General features: G+C 36.2%; 1 long non-coding RNA gene across 4 annotated transcripts in view; it reads left to right on the forward strand.

The window, feature by feature from the left end:
- Nucleotides 1-19,398, forward strand: part of LOC149134801 (uncharacterized) — a 49,218-nt gene that overhangs the window by 10,288 nt on the left and 19,532 nt on the right. Inside the window, exon 1 of one of the 4 annotated variants that reach the window (XR_016242685.1) lies at nt 10,554-10,720. The exons of 2 other annotated variants lie outside the window; for them this stretch is intronic. This is a non-coding gene — a long non-coding RNA (uncharacterized LOC149134801). Of the gene's footprint in view, nt 1-10,553; nt 10,721-12,052; nt 12,191-19,398 lie in introns of those variants that run through there. One more of the 4 variants, XR_016242684.1, reaches the window with a different exon arrangement.

Below are 19,398 nucleotides of genomic sequence, written 5' to 3' on the forward strand. Positions count from 1 at the left end.
ACAGGAAACAGAATAATATTTTTTAAAGTGGTGGGAGGGACCATATGTATATGTGCACATTTTATATATATATATATATATGTGTGTGTGTGTCAGTTTATGTATGTGTATGAGGTTGTGTATATGTGTGTGGGGGAGTCTACGTATTTGAAATTTTAAAGAAACAGAGCAAAACAAAAAAATTTGTAGAAGTGTCAATATTAATACAAAAAATATATAAATACAAGGAAAAACTAAGGAAAAAATTTAATGTAAAGAGAAAGAGGGTGAGGTTAAACGAAGGCATGTTACTAGATAGTGACAGATAGGGAGTTTTGATACAAAGGAATGGACATCAAGACTAGTTATATTCTGATAAACACTCTGTGTGTGTGTGTGTGTGTGTGTGTGTGTGTGTGTGTGTGTGTGTGTGTGTGTGTGTGTGTGTGTGAGTGTGTGTGTGTGTGTGAACTTCAAACCCTTCGGGCCGTTCGATCTCTACGCGAAGACCTCGTCTTCTGAGAAGCGATTCTTGGGTAAAGATCCGAATGGTGGATCCCAACCCACTTCAAACCAAATTTTCGCAAACGGTTGAGCCGAATGAGACAAGCTAATTAACGAAAGGTGCTTAGTTCGGTGATGACTGCTACTTTTTTACTGTTGTGATCTGTACTTTCTCATAACACCTATTTGCAGTCAGGTGGACAGTATTAGAGCATGTTAGATTGGAGTTTCTCAAGATTGGGCGTGGCAATATTTTGGTGACATGTAAGTTACTCTTGAATGGAGACCAAGTCAATAACCAGTGTGTAAAATTTTCAATAAGATTTTAATTAAAACTGCTTTTGCGGGATATACAGTAAATATGTCCGTTCACGGTGGGGTGCCCATTTAAAATATATATTTGTAGGACGCGCGGCTTAATAAGGTTAAGAAATACTATTAGATATTTATTGAAATAGTGCAGCGTCAGTAACTTGCATAATGTTCCATGTCGACAAGAGGAAACTTGCTATGGAGCGAGCAGATAGCAGGAGAAATCTCCAAAAGAAGAACTACCGTCAAGCAAGTTTTTCGGTCTGTTCCTGACATTCTAAGAAAACTGGACCTACATATGTATGACGCTTGTTTTTGACGGCAGAAAGTAATAGAAAGGAATAAACTTTATGCCACAATAAACGAGATTAGTCAAACATTCCAAGAAGAAACCTTTTTCTGTGAAAAAGGAAAAGCTAACATAACGTTGCGTGCAGGGCCCTTCGTCGAACTATCCTGTAACGTTAGAATTCTCTCCTTCACAGCAAAGTAGTTTATTCCACTTTTGTATGGATTATTTGCTTACACAATCCGTCCTTAGTTTATCTGGATTCAAACTGTTTCACAGAAGAAATACAAGAAGTTTACAAATTGAAATAAAATAGGAAACCATAGAATCCAATCAAATTAGTCATGTCCTCCATCGGCAAAAACTAATTAAGCTGACATTACCCTGTAGCGAAGCCCAGAATCGAAACCTTGCAGGTTTAGAAACTAGGATCAGACTACACTTAGATTAAACGACATACCTTGAATATCAAGCAGTCGGGTTGTAGTAATATCGCCCCATATTATATAGAATGTTCTATCATATTCTAGAGGCTCCTGCGTAAAAAGGGATTGTATGAGTAAAACGCGGGGAGCACAGCCAGAGATGTGGATGAAGACGCTATGCAAGTGGACCCAGACAACAAGCCCTTAAGAAGACAAAGTTCCTAGGGTGAAGCTCAACTCTGGGATAAAAGAATTGTCGGTGTATTTTTTCCTCCTTTCAAACGAAACTTTTCATTTCTGAAAAGAGATTTATTTTCATCTCTGTTATTAATATAACTGCAAACTATTCTCAAATTCAGTTAAACAATGTTGGAGCAGGTTTTATTATGGCACGGCACACACAGCCTAAATTTCATACCAACATATCAAGACCCATCTAAACCTTTCTCCACAAAATTTACTGTATCTCATTGAGGACTCCAACATGCAGTGACTTTTATCGTTGCTCTTATTGCTTAGCCCTAAATCAGGGTTGATCTACCAGACTTGTCATCAAAGACGTACCTGGCGTCACCATCGTATCTATATATTATTTATTTATAACATTATCCGTGTCATTTCACTTTTTTTTTTAATATATGAGATATTTGACGGCTAAGTCGATCGAGAGCTTGAGTGCAGTATCACAGTGTAGACAATTAGCGTAAATGGTACAGGATGTGTGGATTGCACAAGCGGCGTCCGGGGGGAAAAAAGTCACAAGGGAAAAAGTCGAAAATTCAGCTAGGAGAATAGTCAATTTATTTCAATAACGTAAACAATTAAATACAACAAAAGATATTTGAAATCACTTATTAACTGACAGCGCATGACTTTGTTGCAATGGGAGTTGTTGTTCACCATTTCCGCTATGTAAGACTATTATGGATGAAACTGGGTTGCGTGTGTTACAAACACGAATGAAACTCGCAAACATTTTGTAATATATTCATTTAGGGGAAGGCTGTCTACACACGCGTTGAATCGAACTGTTTTAAATATGTGCTTGCATGCGTGCATGCATGTCATTGTTCAGTTTTATTTCAAGATTTCTTGCCAATAGAGAAAGAGCCGGTTTCTAACCTAGATCCAAGGCTCCTTCATCGGGATTTCAACATCAACAACAGGACATTTTTGTTTGTATGTATGCCACTGAAACGGTGCGTCCTAGAGAAAAACGGATTAGATTTTCGAAATCTGCGTCCCAAAGAGTAGGTTTTCAGTAAATAGTAATAAAATATAATACGAGAAATGACTTGACTTTCAGATATTAGTCCTAGTCAATTCTATATTATTAAGAAATCCTTCTAGATGTCTTGCGTGCTACCATAAGTAAAATATTTTGGAGATGTATTTGTTAGACAAGTGATTTGATTTGAGACCGCGTGTGGAAGCTAAAGCAATTACAGCGTGGAGACATATTAGCCTTTGGAAAACACAAAAATTGCCAACTTCATTTCATTTAATTGGTTGACGAAAATTTTGTCATCAGGTAATAAATGTCCAAGTGACATAAACAATCTGTGTGTGTGTGTGTGTGTGTGTGTGTGTGTGTGTTGAATGGTTAATATGCGTCCTCCGCGCTATAAATATTAAATACTGGCTTAAAAACCGCACTCCGTGCGGACTTCTATGCTACCTTCTGTGGAAGGCTAATTGGACCTGCGGCTCAAAACTAAAGAGAGCTAAATAGCATGACTGTAATACGTCTATATGCCCCGGTGGTGTTTGGTCAGAGGTTAAGGACGGATGAAAATTAATTCTGTAAGGCAATCATTCTCTTGTTCCAGTCCCAAGTGGAATTCCAGCTGTTGACCAATGCAGAGATGCTTGTCAATGTAGAGATGAAAGACTCGCTTAAATTTATTATATTGTATACAAGTGAGAGTGAAAAATTAGCGCCTGTTTTCTTTTGAAGAATTTTGCTGACGAGGTTACATAAAGCATAAACATGCATCTCCCGTGTTTTGCTAAAAAAAAAAAAAGATTAGATATTGAGCTAGTACTGTTCTATATTTGAGAGATGGGAAATTATGTACATTATTTACATTTGACGGATATTTGTCCTTATCTTGTTTGTTAACAACGTTTCGGCTGGTATACCCTCCAGCCTTCATCAGGTGTCTTGAGGAAATTTCGAACCTGGGTTCTCATTCCTAAGATATTTTTTCGATGTTATTATTATTCAGGTCACTGCTTAGAATCGAACTCGGAATCTTGGAGTTAGTAGCCCGCGCTCTTAACCACTAGTAACCCTAAGATTCCGAGTTTGATTCTAGGCAGTGATTTGAATAATAATAATAATAATAATAATAATAATAATAATAAGAGGAATAGCACCGGGCTGAATAACAACATGGATGTGCTACACCGGGCTCCCTATACAAAAACATATCTAATCCAATAACATCGATGGAATTAGCCAAAAGAACCGGTGGAAGATTTGAAGGAAGCGGTCTTTTAACGAAGATAATTTTTTTAAGAATATTTTTAATCTTAAAAAATGAAATTTCACTGCAATACAAAGCACAGGACCTCCTATGCACGATGTCTCAATGAAACACGTGCGATCACACACGCAAAACCAACACCGGAAAGTTTACAAACTATATAAAAAAAAAGAAATGGAACAAAATAGTAAGTACATATATTGAATAATTACGCATACACTTGAACGTGTACACAATGATATATACGTTTTGATACCCATAGAACTACACATGCATCTTAATGTTTACAGAACTACGTAAAAATCACAGGACACACTTACGGATACGAAAACACATATCACAAACGAAGCAAAACCAAAACTTTTTTTCTTTCTTCTTTGTTTATTTTCATTTTGTGAACAAATACAGACAGTGAACCATTCATAAGTTTAAAACGCCACACACACACAAAAATACACTATGCCTGGAGATAAATCTATCAACAAAAAAAATACAGATGAATACCGATCTGCTAGCCTTAAAAAACTACGCTACGAGCAATGTTTACATGCTGAGAACTCGGTGACGGTGTTGTCTCAAAAAACTGACCCTAAACAGACAAATCCGTCCCCGAATGTCAACGCCAAAGCTCGTCATGCCTCAATGATAACAAGGCAGATCACAAACCAGAGTGGTTATCGACCGAATCACAAAGGGCCACTCACTCGAAATAGATCTGCTAGCCTTAAGAAGCTACGTCACGAAAGCTCGGAGACGGTGTTGTCTCAAAAAACTTACCCTAAACAGACAGATCCGTCCCCTAGCGTCAACGTCGAAGCTTGTTATGCCTCACTGTTAATAAAACAAAATATAAACCGCAATGGTCATAGACCGGATTATAAAGGACCACTTACTCGGATAATGAACCAGATCCGAGACGAGAAATCTGCTACTGGTTCAAATCTTCCCGACACACAGGAGCTGGAAGTACCCCACAACCGGAATATTCCAACAGATGGCCATCCATGCTCGTCATCAAATAACCAAAAGATAAAGAATGAAAAATGGTCTAGGGAAGATAATAAAGAAGTTCTTAGAGCCTTCTACCGTGCCATATATTTCCCTACAGATAAATCTAATACTGTACAAACCTACTTAAACTGGAGACAGAAACACCTTGCAGTAAGACCCTACATAGACAGTAATAAACTTGCCAACGTCAGAAGAAACATTATAAAAAAAAAATTACTAACTGAAATAGAGATTGACCAAATTAAGCAAGCAGTAAAGGATAAAAAGAATGAAACTGCAGCTAAAGAAGATACTACAGAGGAAATAATTATAAACCAGCCCAAGGCTGATGAAAATACAGTAATAATTGAAAGAGTTAAGGTAACTGATAGGCAAAATAAAATACTCTCTGAACCAACCATAAACACTAAGGCAGGTGAAAATCAAATAGATGAAGGAAGTCATACAGAAATCGACGCAACAGAACTACATGATCTAAAAAATCAAATCATGATTGAATGGCTGAAAATTAAAGAAACTAGTATGAATGAACGCGACACTCTCCCCAAAATTCGCAATTCTAACCAAAACCTGAAAATAATTGGTAAAATCCGCCTTGCACTTAAGGATATAATTTCAGCTAATGATGTTGATATTACAGATCTCAACCACCTGTACTATGCATCCGCAAGAATCTCAACGATTCTATGTGGTGAAAAGATTAGAAAAAGACAACACTCCCACAAAAAGCCTTCTTGGCAAGAACGCATTCAACACCAAATTAAGCTGCTTAGATCTGACATAGAATGTTTGAAAAACCTTAAATTTGACAAGAGTATCAAACCTACAAAGACCCAAAAACTAAAGAAAAAATATAACATGAAAACCATAGTTGACATTGATGCCACCATAGAAACCATCAAGCAAAAGGTATGTGCTAAAGCTGCCCGCATAGCAAGGTATGAAAAGCGTGTTAAATTCTTCCGAGATAATAACATGTTCAAAAATAACCCCAAAAATTTCTACAGGAAGATAGGGAAAACACCAGTAACAATAAAGTCTGTCCCATCAAAAGAAGAAGTGCAAGAATTTTGGAATAAAATCTGGGCAGAAGATAAAACACACAATGAAAAGGCCCCTTGGATTGATAGAATAGCTACAGACCTAGACTCCTTAGAGGAGCAAAAGTGGGAGGGGGTCAGGGTAGAAGATATAAGATCTGCTCTCAGGAGGTCAAGCAAATGGAAGTCTCCAGGAAAGGATAAAATTCCTAACTTCTGGTTGAATGCCTTCCCAGAAAGCCATGAACTGCTAACAAAACTTTACAATGATGTTTTGCAAAATCCTAGTTTGATGCCCTCTTGGCTAGTTAATGGTTTAACATTCCTGCTTCCAAAAAATGAGGAAACAAACGAACCAAAAAATTATCGCCCCATAACCTGCTTAACAACAATGTATAAGACGCTAACATCTGTCCTAACCGAGTACACCTATAGTTTTTTAATAGAAAGTAGCATATTCCCTAATGAGCAAAAGGGATGTAAACGTGGATCTTATGGTTGTAAAGATCAGCTACTCATCAATAAGATGATCTTAGAAGATTGTCACAAGCGACACAAAAACTTGTCAATAGCCTGGATAGACTATAAAAAGGCCTTTGATAGCCTACCACATAGCTGGATTAGGAAATGTCTGGAAATGTATAAAATAGCTCCTACTCTGCGAAACTTTTTATCTGTAAGTATGAGATCATGGAGAACCACACTGATGTTGAACAATGACAATGAATCTCTAAATGCTGGAGATGTAAGAATTTCATGTGGCATTTTCCAGGGTGACTCACTATCACCACTCCTCTTCTGTCTAGCCCTAATACCGCTCTCAAAATTGCTCAATGATGCACAGTATGGTTATAAAATATTTGATAAAAATATAAATCATCTCATTTACATGGATGATTTAAAGCTCTTTGCAAAAAATGACCAACAACTCAAAGGCCTACTAGCGATTGTTAAACAATTCAGTGATGACATCAGGATGCAATTTGGCCTTGATAAATGTGCAAAAGCTATCTTTATCAAAGGAAAAATGACAAACACATCTAATGTGAACCTTGACCAGCAAAATGTCATAAAAGAGTTAGAACCAGCGGAGAGCTACAAATACCTAGGGGTAATTGAAGGGGACAATATCAAGCACTCAGTGATGAGGGAAAGGATCAGAAGAGAATGTTATCGCAGGGTGAGAGCAATACTGAAGACAGAGCTGAACGCGAGAAACAGGATCGAAGCGATCAATGCTCTAGCCATACCAGTCGTGACTTACAGTTTCAACATCGTTAACTGGTCAATTACTGAAATATGTAATGTTGACAGAAAAATACGAAAACTGTTGACAATGCATAGAATGCACCACCCTAAGGCAGATATAGAACGTCTTTATCTGCCAAGAAAAGAGGGAGGTCGAGGACTACTACAGCTGGCATTATCAATGAAGGTAGCCACAATTGGCCTAGACACCTATATGAAAAACTCTGAGGACTGGATGCTAAAACTTGTCTTAAAATATGAAAGCAAGAAAGCATCTTACTCAGTAACAAAACAGGCAAAGGAATATCTAAGTGAATTCCAATTGCAACAAATTCAAGAATTAGACGAACTAGAAACACCTACAGAAAAAGCTAAGCGCTTGAAAACCCGTGCTAAAATTGCTGCCTTAGCTATTATGACTGAAAAATGGCATGGAAAACCTCTCAATGGCAAATACCCAAAGAGAGCGAATAATGCAGATATTGACAAAGCCCTTACCCACCAATGGTTAATGGCCTCTGGATTGAAATCAGAAACAGAGGGGTTTATCATAGCAGCCCAAGATCAATGCCTACCTACAAAGAACTACCAGGCCAACATATTAAAGAACGGCAGCTCCCCATTATGTCGTATATGCCAACAACAAAATGAGACCATCGATCATGTTGTCTCCATGTGCAGTCTGCTTGCGCCTACAGAGTATCTCAACAGGCATGATAGAGCTGCACAATATATTCACTGGGTAATATGCAAAAACCTGGACTTGCCCCATGATAAAAACTGGTGGGAACACAAACCACCCCCAGTACTTGAAAATGATCACATTGCACTCCTCTGGAACTTCACCATTCAAACTGACAGAAAGATAGACGCAAATAGGCCAGACATCATACTGAAAGACTTCAGACAAAAATCATGCCTCCTCATTGATATGACTGTCCCAATTGATATAAACGTATCTGTCAAGACCTACCAAAAACTGAGCAAATATAAAGATCTTGAAATAGAAATTAGCAAAATGTGGAATCTGAAGACGAAAACAATACCTATTGTCATAGGTGCCCTGGGAATGACAGCGAAACGGGCTGATTACTACCTAGCTCAGATACCAGGAAACCCCAAAATGGCTGAAGTCCAAAAGATAGTGCTCATGGGAACTGCCCATATCCTACGTAAAATACTGTCTATGTGATCTCAAATTTTAAAGCAAACATAATTTTCTTATGGTTTCTTAAACATTCACTTGAACAAAACTGTACAAATCCAAATATATGGTACCCTAGGCATAACACCTACATGAACTTCTAACTTGTTGTCTCTTGAGGTCTCTGGGTGAGACTTGGATCCAACTTGTACAAATGCAAAACAAAAGTTAAACATAAAATAATAATAATAATAATAATAATATCGAAAACTACCTTAAGAGTGAGAAGCCAGGTTCGAAATTTCCCCAAGACCTGAATGATGATGATGATGATGATAACAACATAAAAAAATACCTTAGGAATGAGAACCCAGGTTTGAAGTTTCCCCAAGACACCTGATAAAGGCTGGAGGGTATACCAGCCGAAATGTATTAACAACAAGCAAGATGAGGACAAATACCCGTCAAATGTAAATGATATATACTACTAATTAGTTATGCAATTGCTCACTATGATAACATTCATTTAAATGAAAATGTACTTTAGTCAGATTTGATTATATCTATTCATTAAAATAATTACATACCTAACAAATAAAAATCGTATTCACTTTTCTTTTCCAAACATCTCAAAGACGAAAATTGATTTATTGTAAGAAAGATAAAAAATTGTAACGTTTCGTGTAAAGATATTCAATTTGCTTGCTCGAAATCTTAATCTTCACTGTAAACCAATATATTTCCCTTTTGAACTGTTTAAAGTTACTTTTTTTTTTTTTTTACGTAGACCATTACTAGTTTCTTAGAATCTTGTTTGAAAGGGGAAAAAATCACAAGACAGAAGTCGCTCGACCGTAGAACCACAAGACTAATAGCTTTTTTTTTTTTTTCTAGTGGCGTCGGCTGGAATATATGTCTTAGTCATCAACAGTGAATATACTGAATAGACAAAATAATGCCATGATACTATATAAGATGTTTTCTGTCCTCATGAATTGTCAATAAATGACTGAAGTTTTTTGTTTCTTTTTCTTATTATGCTTAAGAAATTAAATAAAAAGGGCTCCCCACCGTCCAATATGTTTAATGTCACCAAATATAAATTGTGTACGAGTCACTTACTGTTAGTTAATAACCAATTTAAAATATTTGTTTTATTATTTTGATTATAGCATTTAAATAAAATGTGACCTTCTTCCAGTGACTTTTTTTCTCGGACACCATTTATGTCGAGTGAATCATGTCTGCATTTCTATCTCGAATATCTGAGGAAGCCTTTTGTTTATAGCCTCATATTACTCTCTGGGAATAGCAAGAATGACACAGTTTCCTATGTCCTTTAACGGACCATTGGGTCACCGCCAAAGTTCTTTTGTATATTTCGTACGTCAAGTAAAACTCGACCACACGGAGCCTGCTTCTTTTAAAGCCATTGAAAAACTAACAAAACATTTACACTGATACTTCTGTTTACTGAAGTAAGTTGTTCATATTTTGGGTTACCTATTTACAACTCCCTCTTTTAATAAAGTAATGAAACGGCTTACATTTGAGTTTTGTGCTATACTCAAATTTAAACCACTGGTTTTATTCGGATATGTAATGTGAGGCAGCTTTAGTTCGAGTGAGCTGAATACCATTAAAGATTTTGCTGGGTGGTTGGATTGCTCTAAAATTTAAGGCAGTATTACTTGTTGATTAATTTTATTAATGTTCTATTTCAAGGTTGGGCTGCTTTAAAAGTGATACACCGATACAGTAAAAGCAAAACAATAGCAGGTTAGTTTGATTGTAAAGAGAAGCCATATCAAATATCTTGACAGTGTCTTTCATCGAATAATGTCGCTGAAATAGGAGGTAGGTAAATAGGTAAGGGAATCTGAGGATTGTAATGAGGGTTTGTGTCTCCAACTATAGACTGAAAAGTGTGTATAACACCAGATGAGCTTAATTACCATGAAGAGTAGAAAGTGTAACGTTCCAGTCTCTTACACTTCAACAGAGAGTAAAAAAAAAAAAAAAGAGGAGCGTGACACAGTTATTCGTTCAAAAGCTCCGAGTAAACTTGACATTTTTATGCGTTTAATTTATAAAATTATTTATGGTAGGCTCACAAAAGAAAAATCCACACCACGTGCCTATGGTTTCTCGCTGGTTTGATCTCTGAATTGTAAGACAGGAGATTGTGGTGTCATCTAGGTAAACAATGCCTTCGTCTTTTTCGCCGCTCTGTTGAAGAATTAACATGCTAATGGGGTTTCCACTCCTCACTTCACATGGTAACTAAAATTATTTCATCATTTCGTGAACCCTTTTTTGTGTAATATATATATATATATATATATATATATATATTATTTTGTTTAAAAGAATTCCAACACTGTCTGTTTTTTATGTTTTATTTATATTCCTGCAAAACCAATGTGGGATATGGAATATACAATATATAATATAAAATAAAAATGGATGGTACTGTCATACCGGCCATGATGAAATACCACAAGGTATAGAAAATACGTATTCGCCTTTATATATTTAATCCTTCATATTGAACACTCAATATTTCATCTATTCAATAAGACATATTCCATATATTCAATAAGACATTCAATACTTTATTTCATTGTACCATCCATTTTTATTTTATATTATATATTGTATATTATATTGTATATTCCATATTCTATATCCCACATTGGTTTTGCAGGAATATAAATAAAACATAAAAAAACAGACAGTGTTGGAACTCTTTTAAACAAAATAATATATTCCTCTATACATAATCATACAAAACCCCCTTTTTTTGTATTTATTTTTACTCACATATATATATATATATATATATATATATATATATATATATATATATATATATATATAGCTTTGATAGTTAGGTGTGTATGTATGTATATCTATCTATCTATCATATATAACGATATTAAGTGCAGAGATACAGGCCTTGCCTAAATTAGTTGGCTATGGCTATAGGTCGAGTTGATGTGCGTATAATGAAACGAAATGTATGGTATGTTTATATATCTCTATTCAATGTTATAAATTAATGATTTGGGCGGATCTTTTGGTACTAGATCCCATAACTTCCGGTCGATGTGCGCACGCATACTGATTACCATATCGTATAATGTGTTTATGTTTTTAAATGACTTCAAAATATGAAAAGACAACATTAAATAGAAAAAAAAATGAATGGCCCACTAAACTTAAACCTTCTCCCCTCAGATTCATACAGTTCTCAAACTTTAAACACATAAACACACTATACGATAATGTAAATCAGTATGCGTGTGCACAACGACCGGAAGTTATTTCTATCTAGTCCCGAAAGATCGCCAATTATTTGATAACCTGAGACTAACTGTTCATGCTTTTGTTTATCTATCTGTCTCTTTGATGATACAAACTAGACGAATACATTGCTTTTGAGTTATAAGGTGTGACACAAGGACCAAGGTGTCATGTTACAGCTACACAGCAATTGTCAATTTTGTAAAGTAAAATGGCATCAGTTATAGAAATGGAAGCTAGCTCACGGAAGCACACTTCTTACTATACTCGTCACCGAAAATAATGAAAATTGATTTCTTATGACACAAAATTGCTAACAATCGACAACATCGGCTACAGTTAATTTTCAACTATAAATTTTGTCGAATACGGAAAGTTGAAGAGCAAAGTTGATCCATCTTATATGTGAACTCGGAGTAGCGAAGAATGAAACATTTGGTCAGGTATTTTGCTGTTTCCGCTTTCTTTCGATACTGAATAATTATGAATCAGTTAAAGAAGACCAGACTTAATTGCTATGGTCTATGTCGATATTCTCTTTGTGCAGCATACGTTCATGTCAGGCCAACAGGTAGTCGTGTGTTATAAAAGTAAATCAATGTTACAGCGTTAGTGAAGATGGCGGCCATTTAGATTTAGCGCCAAGCACGTGCGTTCGTATTTACGATGTAAGCAATCAATAGACAAACAATTTCCGGCGCCAAAGTTTAAGCTATTCAGGAACAACATATTGCGTAAAAAAATTTCTAACAGGTAGTGAGTAACCAGGTAAGGTGGTCACTAATTAGCTAATGTTATTGCAACAACAACAAAAAATGGATTTAAAAAAATTTTACACTTTTATTATTGTTTTGGATTCTAATAATTCTCACTCAGCAATTTTGCTTTTCGTTTAATTTTAATTAGGCAGCAGCTGGTACAATAGTCATGCTAAAAGGTTTATAATGTGTTTCCAAAGGTTTTATGGTATAATTAAAGTGGGATCAACTGGGAATGTTAGGGTTAAAAAGATATTTTTTGGTTTCAGTCATTCGACTGCGGCCATGCTGGGGCATCGCATTGAAAAGTTTTAGTTGAGCAAATTTACGCTAGTATTTTACTTATTTTTAAAGCCTGGTTATTTTTGCCGAACCGCTTAGATACGGGAACATAAACTAGCCAACACCAGTTGTCAAGCAGTGGTAGGGTACTGAAAGAGACACGTATATGCATACATGTATATACGACGGGTTTCTTTCAGTTTCCGTCTACCAAATCCACTCAAAGCTTTGGCCGGCCTGTGGCTATAGTAGAAAACTCTTGCACATGGTGCCATTCATTGGGATTGAACTTGGAACCATGCCGTTGAGAAGCTAACTTCTTATTGCACAGCCATCCATGTACCTATACATGTGTGTGTATATTTGTATGTATATGTGTGTGTGTGCATGTGTAAATGTGTTTGTATGTACATGTGTGTGTTGTATCCTTGTCTAGACATCATACGATGGTTGTAAATGAGCCTCACCATCATACGAGTGAGATTGTTCATTTCCATTATATTGTGAAAAGCATGTCTCGCTCTGGAAACAAGCGAGGGTTTGTGATAGAAAGGGTATCCAGCTGTAGAGAACCTGGTTCAATAAATTTTGTCTGACTGATGCAGGCATGGAAAAGAGGATGTTAAATGATGCTGAATGTAGTATTTCAGGATTTACATTTGTCTTCTGTTTTTTAAAAATTTGAAACCTGTTAAGATTGAGTGACAGAAAAAGAACTATGTTGAGCTAAATATCTTCCAGGGTTTACTTCTGCTTTGTGTTTTGGGGGTTCAGATCTTATCAGATCTGGTTATGGCTTCCATGAAGACTCATTACAAATAGATATCAATAATATGCCAGGTCATTGCAAAGTACTTGGTGACCTTGTTTATTCTGGTACCACATAAAAAGTACCTGATACACTCTGTAAAGTGATTGGTATTAGGAAGGGCATCTACCTGGAGAAACAAGCCAGAACATGATTGAACTTAGTAGTGCAACCTTTGGTCTTACCAAATCCTGTTGAGCCATCCAACTCATGCTAGCATGGAAAACAGACATTAACCTTTTCGTTACCATATTTATTTTTGAGATTCTCTGTGTTTCTTTCAATTAATTTTAAATACAACAAAGAATTTACTAAAATAACTTAGTTATCATCAAGCTAGTGTTAGGAACATAAATTGTGACTAAGGTTTGATGGAAGATCTTAAATCAAAACTTATGAAAACAAGACATTTGTACTATAGAGCCAGAGGTAGTTTCAGCCAGGTTGGTATCAAAAGGGTTAAATTAATCATTTGTTAACCCTTTTGTTACCATATTTCTGTTGAGATATTCTGTGTTTCTTTCCATTAATTTTAGATACAACAAAGAATTTAGTAAAATAACTTAGTTTTCATTAAGCTAGTGTTAGGAACATAAATTGTGACTCAGGTTTGGTGGAAGATTTTAATTCAGAACTTATGGAAACAAGACATTTGTACTCAGAGCCAGAACTGGTTTCAGCCAGGCTGGTATCAAAAGGGTTAAATTAAACATTTGTTAACCCTTTTGCTACCATATTTCTGTTGAGATGCTCTGTGTTTCTTTCAATTAATCTTAAATACAACAAAGAATTTAGTAAAATAACTTAGTTACCATTAAGCTAGTGTTAGGAACATAAATTCTGACTAAGGTTTGGTGGAAGATTTTAATTTAAGACTTTTAAAAGCAAGACATTTGTACTACAGAGCGAGAGGTGGTTTCAGCTAGGTTGGTATCAAAAGGGTTAAATTAATCATTTGTTAACTCTTTAGTTACCATATTTCTGTTGAGATTCTCTGTGTTTCTTTCGATTAATTTTAAATACAACAAAGAATTTAGTAAAATAACTAAGTTATGAAACTAGTGTTAGGAACATAAATTGTGACTAAGGTTTGGTGAAAGATTTTAATTCAAAATTTATGAAAATAAGACATTTGTACTTCAGAGCCAGTTTCAGCCGGGTTGGTATCAAAAGGGCTAAATGATGATGATAATGAATGTCATTAACTAGTCCCCGCTTTTTTTTTTAATCTAAAGAACTAGCCTTTAGTGTAGTTGGTAGCAGTGCCTTTTTGTTTATCCCTAGGTAAATTCTGATTGAATTTATTCTCAAAAGCATTCTGGCTGTTACTACTACATTTTTTTTTCTTAAACTCAATGCACCCAGGATCACAGGAGCCAGCGTGTCCTGCTTTATTAAGATGACAATGGGATTTGTGGGAAGGTTTTCTATTGGTTTTGTTAAGAGAACAATGAAGAGGCTCTCTCACTAGCTTTCAGTGCATAGTTCCAAAATGCTATTGGGTTGCTGAGATACCACTGAAAATTCAGGCTTTCATGTAAGGATTCATGAGAAATACTTATCAAGTATTGGGGTCAATTTGACTAATTGATACAGATTTCACCCTGGCTTCTTCACACACAGCACCATGGCTGGGTATTGTGAATAAGTCTTCTTCTTATTACTTGTGTTTTAGGGATGGATGAAAAGCAACATCCCGGTTATTATTAGATTTATAAGACATAATGTTGGAATAATGCTGCACATGGCTGTGTGGTAAGAAGCTTGCTTCTCAACCACATGGTTCCGGGTTCAACCCCACTGAGTAGCACTTTGGGCAAATGTCTTCTATTATCGTCTCGGGCTGATCAAATTCTTGAGTGGATTTGGTTGACGGAAACTGAAAGAAGCCAGTAGTATATATATATGTTTGTGCGTCTGTGTCCCCTCCCCATCACTTGACAACCAATGTTGGTATGTTTACGTCCCCATAAATTAGCAGTTCGGCAAAAGAGACCTATAGAATAAGTACTAGGCTTACAAGGAATAAGTCCTGGGGTTGATTTGTTTGACTAGAGGCAGTGCTCCAGCATGGCTGCAGTCAAATGACTGAAACAGGTAAAAGAATAAAAAAAATATCCTAAAATTATGAAATATTCTTTACGGTGTCCAGTACAGACAAGAAAAAGAGAAATTTTATCAGAGGAGTATTTTCTTGTGACCTTCTCTGGGCCAACAGAACTTCAACTCAACACTATTACTGGCAAGCCTACTAGATAGTGCCTGCATAGATGTTGGGAATACTATGCCTTGGCCTTGAACATAATGAAGTGGTTGTGACAGCATCTGAACAGTTAATCTGTCTTGGATGATAAATAACTCAGACATGCAGTCTGCATGAAATAACAGAAGCTAAGTTAGCATCAACACTATTAAAACAGAGAGCATTAAAAAGCTATCAAAAAATAATTATACATTGAAGAATGAACAGCAGATCTTTACCTTTTGTCTGTTCTGGGTCGATAAAAATAAGTACAAGTTGCATACTGGGGTCCATGTAATCGACTTACCCCACTCCACCGAAATTGCTGGCCTTGTGCCAAAATTTGAAACCATTATTTCGATTATTTGTAAGGGAGATAACTCTTGGAATTCTATATTTTTTAGAATACTATGACGTCAACGAAGCATACACTTAAGTTTTCTGTTATAATTCTATTCCTAACTAGGATACTGTACAGACATATTAAATCGACACCTGTACTTATCTATACTATTAAACATCTTCCAAACTGATTCAATATGTTTTTAATTGCAAACTTTGTCATTTATGTGTTCAATAATTACATGGTGTATTTGATGCTGGAGGTGAGAGACGCCTTCTGGAAAAGGAGTTATGTGCTAGTTATAATCGGCGGTGGTATCACCAGATTTGTTCAAGTTAACGATACACATTTGCATAAGCAACTGAAAGCAAAATATCACGGAATAGAGAAAGCAAAGATGCTAGAAAAGTTAGTTCAAACTCCGAATAAAATAGCCATGCCCAATCGATCTGAGATGATGCAGATGCTACATCAATCACATGCAAGTTGTGAGATTGATGTCAAAGCTGCTTTCAAGTCGACGTGAGCCACGAACGCTTTTGATAGCTTTGAACATTATAAGATGTCAGACTGAATCATGCACCTCGTCGGCCCATTGATACGAGAGAGTTGTCTAAAGATGATGTCCAAACCCTGCCAAGATACTACTCAAGAGAGTCACCAAGAGCTTAATTCCACCGAAAGGGGTCAAGCGTGCAAACAGTATTGAAGGCTCAGAACTATTTGATGGTGACGGCATTGAGGAAAAAGCTACTAAAAGTGAGTCAGAAGATGAAAGCGAGCCATCTGGAATCTTATGGAGGTGATTGACCCATCTGAAGAAATCCCCATGGAGGTTTCGCAGGAGCCAAAGCACGGTTGGCCAGACATAACGGGAAGCTCTATCTCTCTTGTAGGAATCAGCAGTGACAATCAGGTTAATAAAGATGCCCTGTTCCTTGAATAAATACAAAGGTGTTGGATGAAAACGGAACCTCTACACTTTTCTTGCCATAGTATTGCTGACCTGTGCATTTATGTTGAACACCTACTGTCGCTTGTAGGACGAATTTGGCTATTTGCAGAATCCATTGTGAAGATTGTGAAGTTTAACTAAGTTATTTTTACTAAATTCTTTGTTATATTTAAAGTAATGGAAAGAAACACAGAGCATCTCGAAATAAATACAGTTACGAAAAGGTTAAATTTCTATCTTACAAACTGAAAAGAGAGCTTGACAAAATTAACTAAATTAGCATAAAATAATGGTTTCATACTATTTATAATTAAGATCTAAACTGTTAATATGTGAGTGCAAAAGAGACAGTTGAATAACTGTAAACCTACTTTTGGGCCACCCTTGTATTTATAACTTCATAACAACTTGTATCTCATAAATTTAGCTGTTAATATATGCAGACCTCTCCATACCTGTAGTTCAAGTTTACTGCTGGTCAAGCTGAATGAATGGGGCACCAGCTAATCAACTTTAGAGTTCTCTTAGCAGTGTGTTTGTCTAATTAACACAAGACAATGGGGGGGGGGGGTCCTCTGTGTGATCTCTCAGTATCTTTATTTGACTAATGGGGTACACTGTTTTCGTTCCTGAGGTATGTTGCTGATGTTATTTTTCAAGTCCTTGCCTGGGATTGAACTTACTGAATAAGAGTGTGGGCGACTAATCCTCGGATTTTAAGTTCAATCCTAGGCAACAGAAAAATAACACCAGCAACATACCTTAGGAATGGGAACAGTGTACCCCATTAGTCAAATAAAGGGTTGGGTCTGAAATTTCACCAGAACACCTGATGAAGGCTGGAGAATACATCAGCCGAAATGTTGTGATAACAACCAACAAGGTGAGGACAAATATCCGTCCATATGTTTGTGTGTGTGTGTGTGTGTGTCCTTGTCTAGACATTATGTGATAGTTGTAAATGATAATCACAATCACACAAGTGTTGTTATTCATATACAGTCTCCTGGGGTAATCATTCCAAGCCATGGGAAATATTACCTTGCTTAGAAACAAGTGAAGGGGGTTGCCAACAGGAAGAGCATCTGGTTGGGGAATAATCTGCCACAACAAATTCTGTCTGAACTCATGCAAGTATGGAAAACAGCCATTAAATGATGGTGATATTGTATACACAATGCAGTGTGAATCCTAAGTATATTGGTGTTTTTTACTGTGGCACAATTGGTTCCTCAAGACCCATTGTGCTGCATTTTGTCACAGAATAGGATTAAGCAGAAAATATATTGGTTTTGAAAATAGTGGTAAATGAGAGTTTATACATTTGAAAATACCAGAACACTGACGTTTTGAGAGAGTTAAACAATTCAGATAGATTTTTATTTGAACAAAATGCAGTACAGTAGAGCTTATACTAGTTACAAATGGATTAAACCTCTCTCTCTCCTTCTCCCTTTGAAAATGTTCACACACAGGAATCTATCATGGTTTTAAAGGGATTAAACATGATATATCTGTGAACAAAATGTCAATACACTACATCTTATTGTAGTTAGGGATTAAACAGTTGAAAGGTCTCTTCCCCTCCCTCTGTGTGTGTGTGTGTGTGTACAGAAAGCTAATACACAAAATATCAGAATTTTGAAAGTATTAAATAGTTATAAAGTATTTGTGTGAATGGAAGCCAACAAAGAGGCCAGTGTATGGTTGCTCAACTGGCTAGAAACAGCAGCCGAATCTCTTAATTTTACACAGCCAGAAGGTATAGTTGTGTGGTTAAGAAGCTTGCTTTGCAACCACATGGTTTTAGGTTCAGTCCTACTGTGTGTCACCTTGGGTGTCTTCTACTATAGCCTAGAACTGACCAATGATTTGTAAGGAGACTCGGTAGCAGAAACTTAGAGTGTGTGTTTATCCATTCCTGCTAACTACTTGGCAAACTGCTGTTGACTTGTTTACATCCCCATAACTTAGCAGTTCAGCAAGTAAGATTGATAGAATAAATATCAGACTTTAAAAATTTAAAAAAAAAAAGTATTGGGGTGAATTGTTTGACTAAAACCCTTCAGAGTGGTGCCCCAGCATGACCACAGTCCAATGACTGAAACAAGTAAAAGAAGAGTGTGTTGAAAAGAAAACTGGTCTGAGATGAAATTGATGAATAAAGCATCAATTTGGGTGATGAATGGGTAGAATAATTAGAAGAAAAGATGGGATACCTTGTGATTACTGATCCACCTCTTTGAGCCCTAAATTCAAAGAT

This window comes from Octopus bimaculoides, chromosome 7 (assembly GCF_046866305.1).
Source record: "Octopus bimaculoides isolate indiv1 chromosome 7, ASM4686630v1, whole genome shotgun sequence".
In the NCBI taxonomy this organism is placed as follows: Eukaryota; Metazoa; Mollusca; class Cephalopoda; order Octopoda; family Octopodidae; genus Octopus; species Octopus bimaculoides.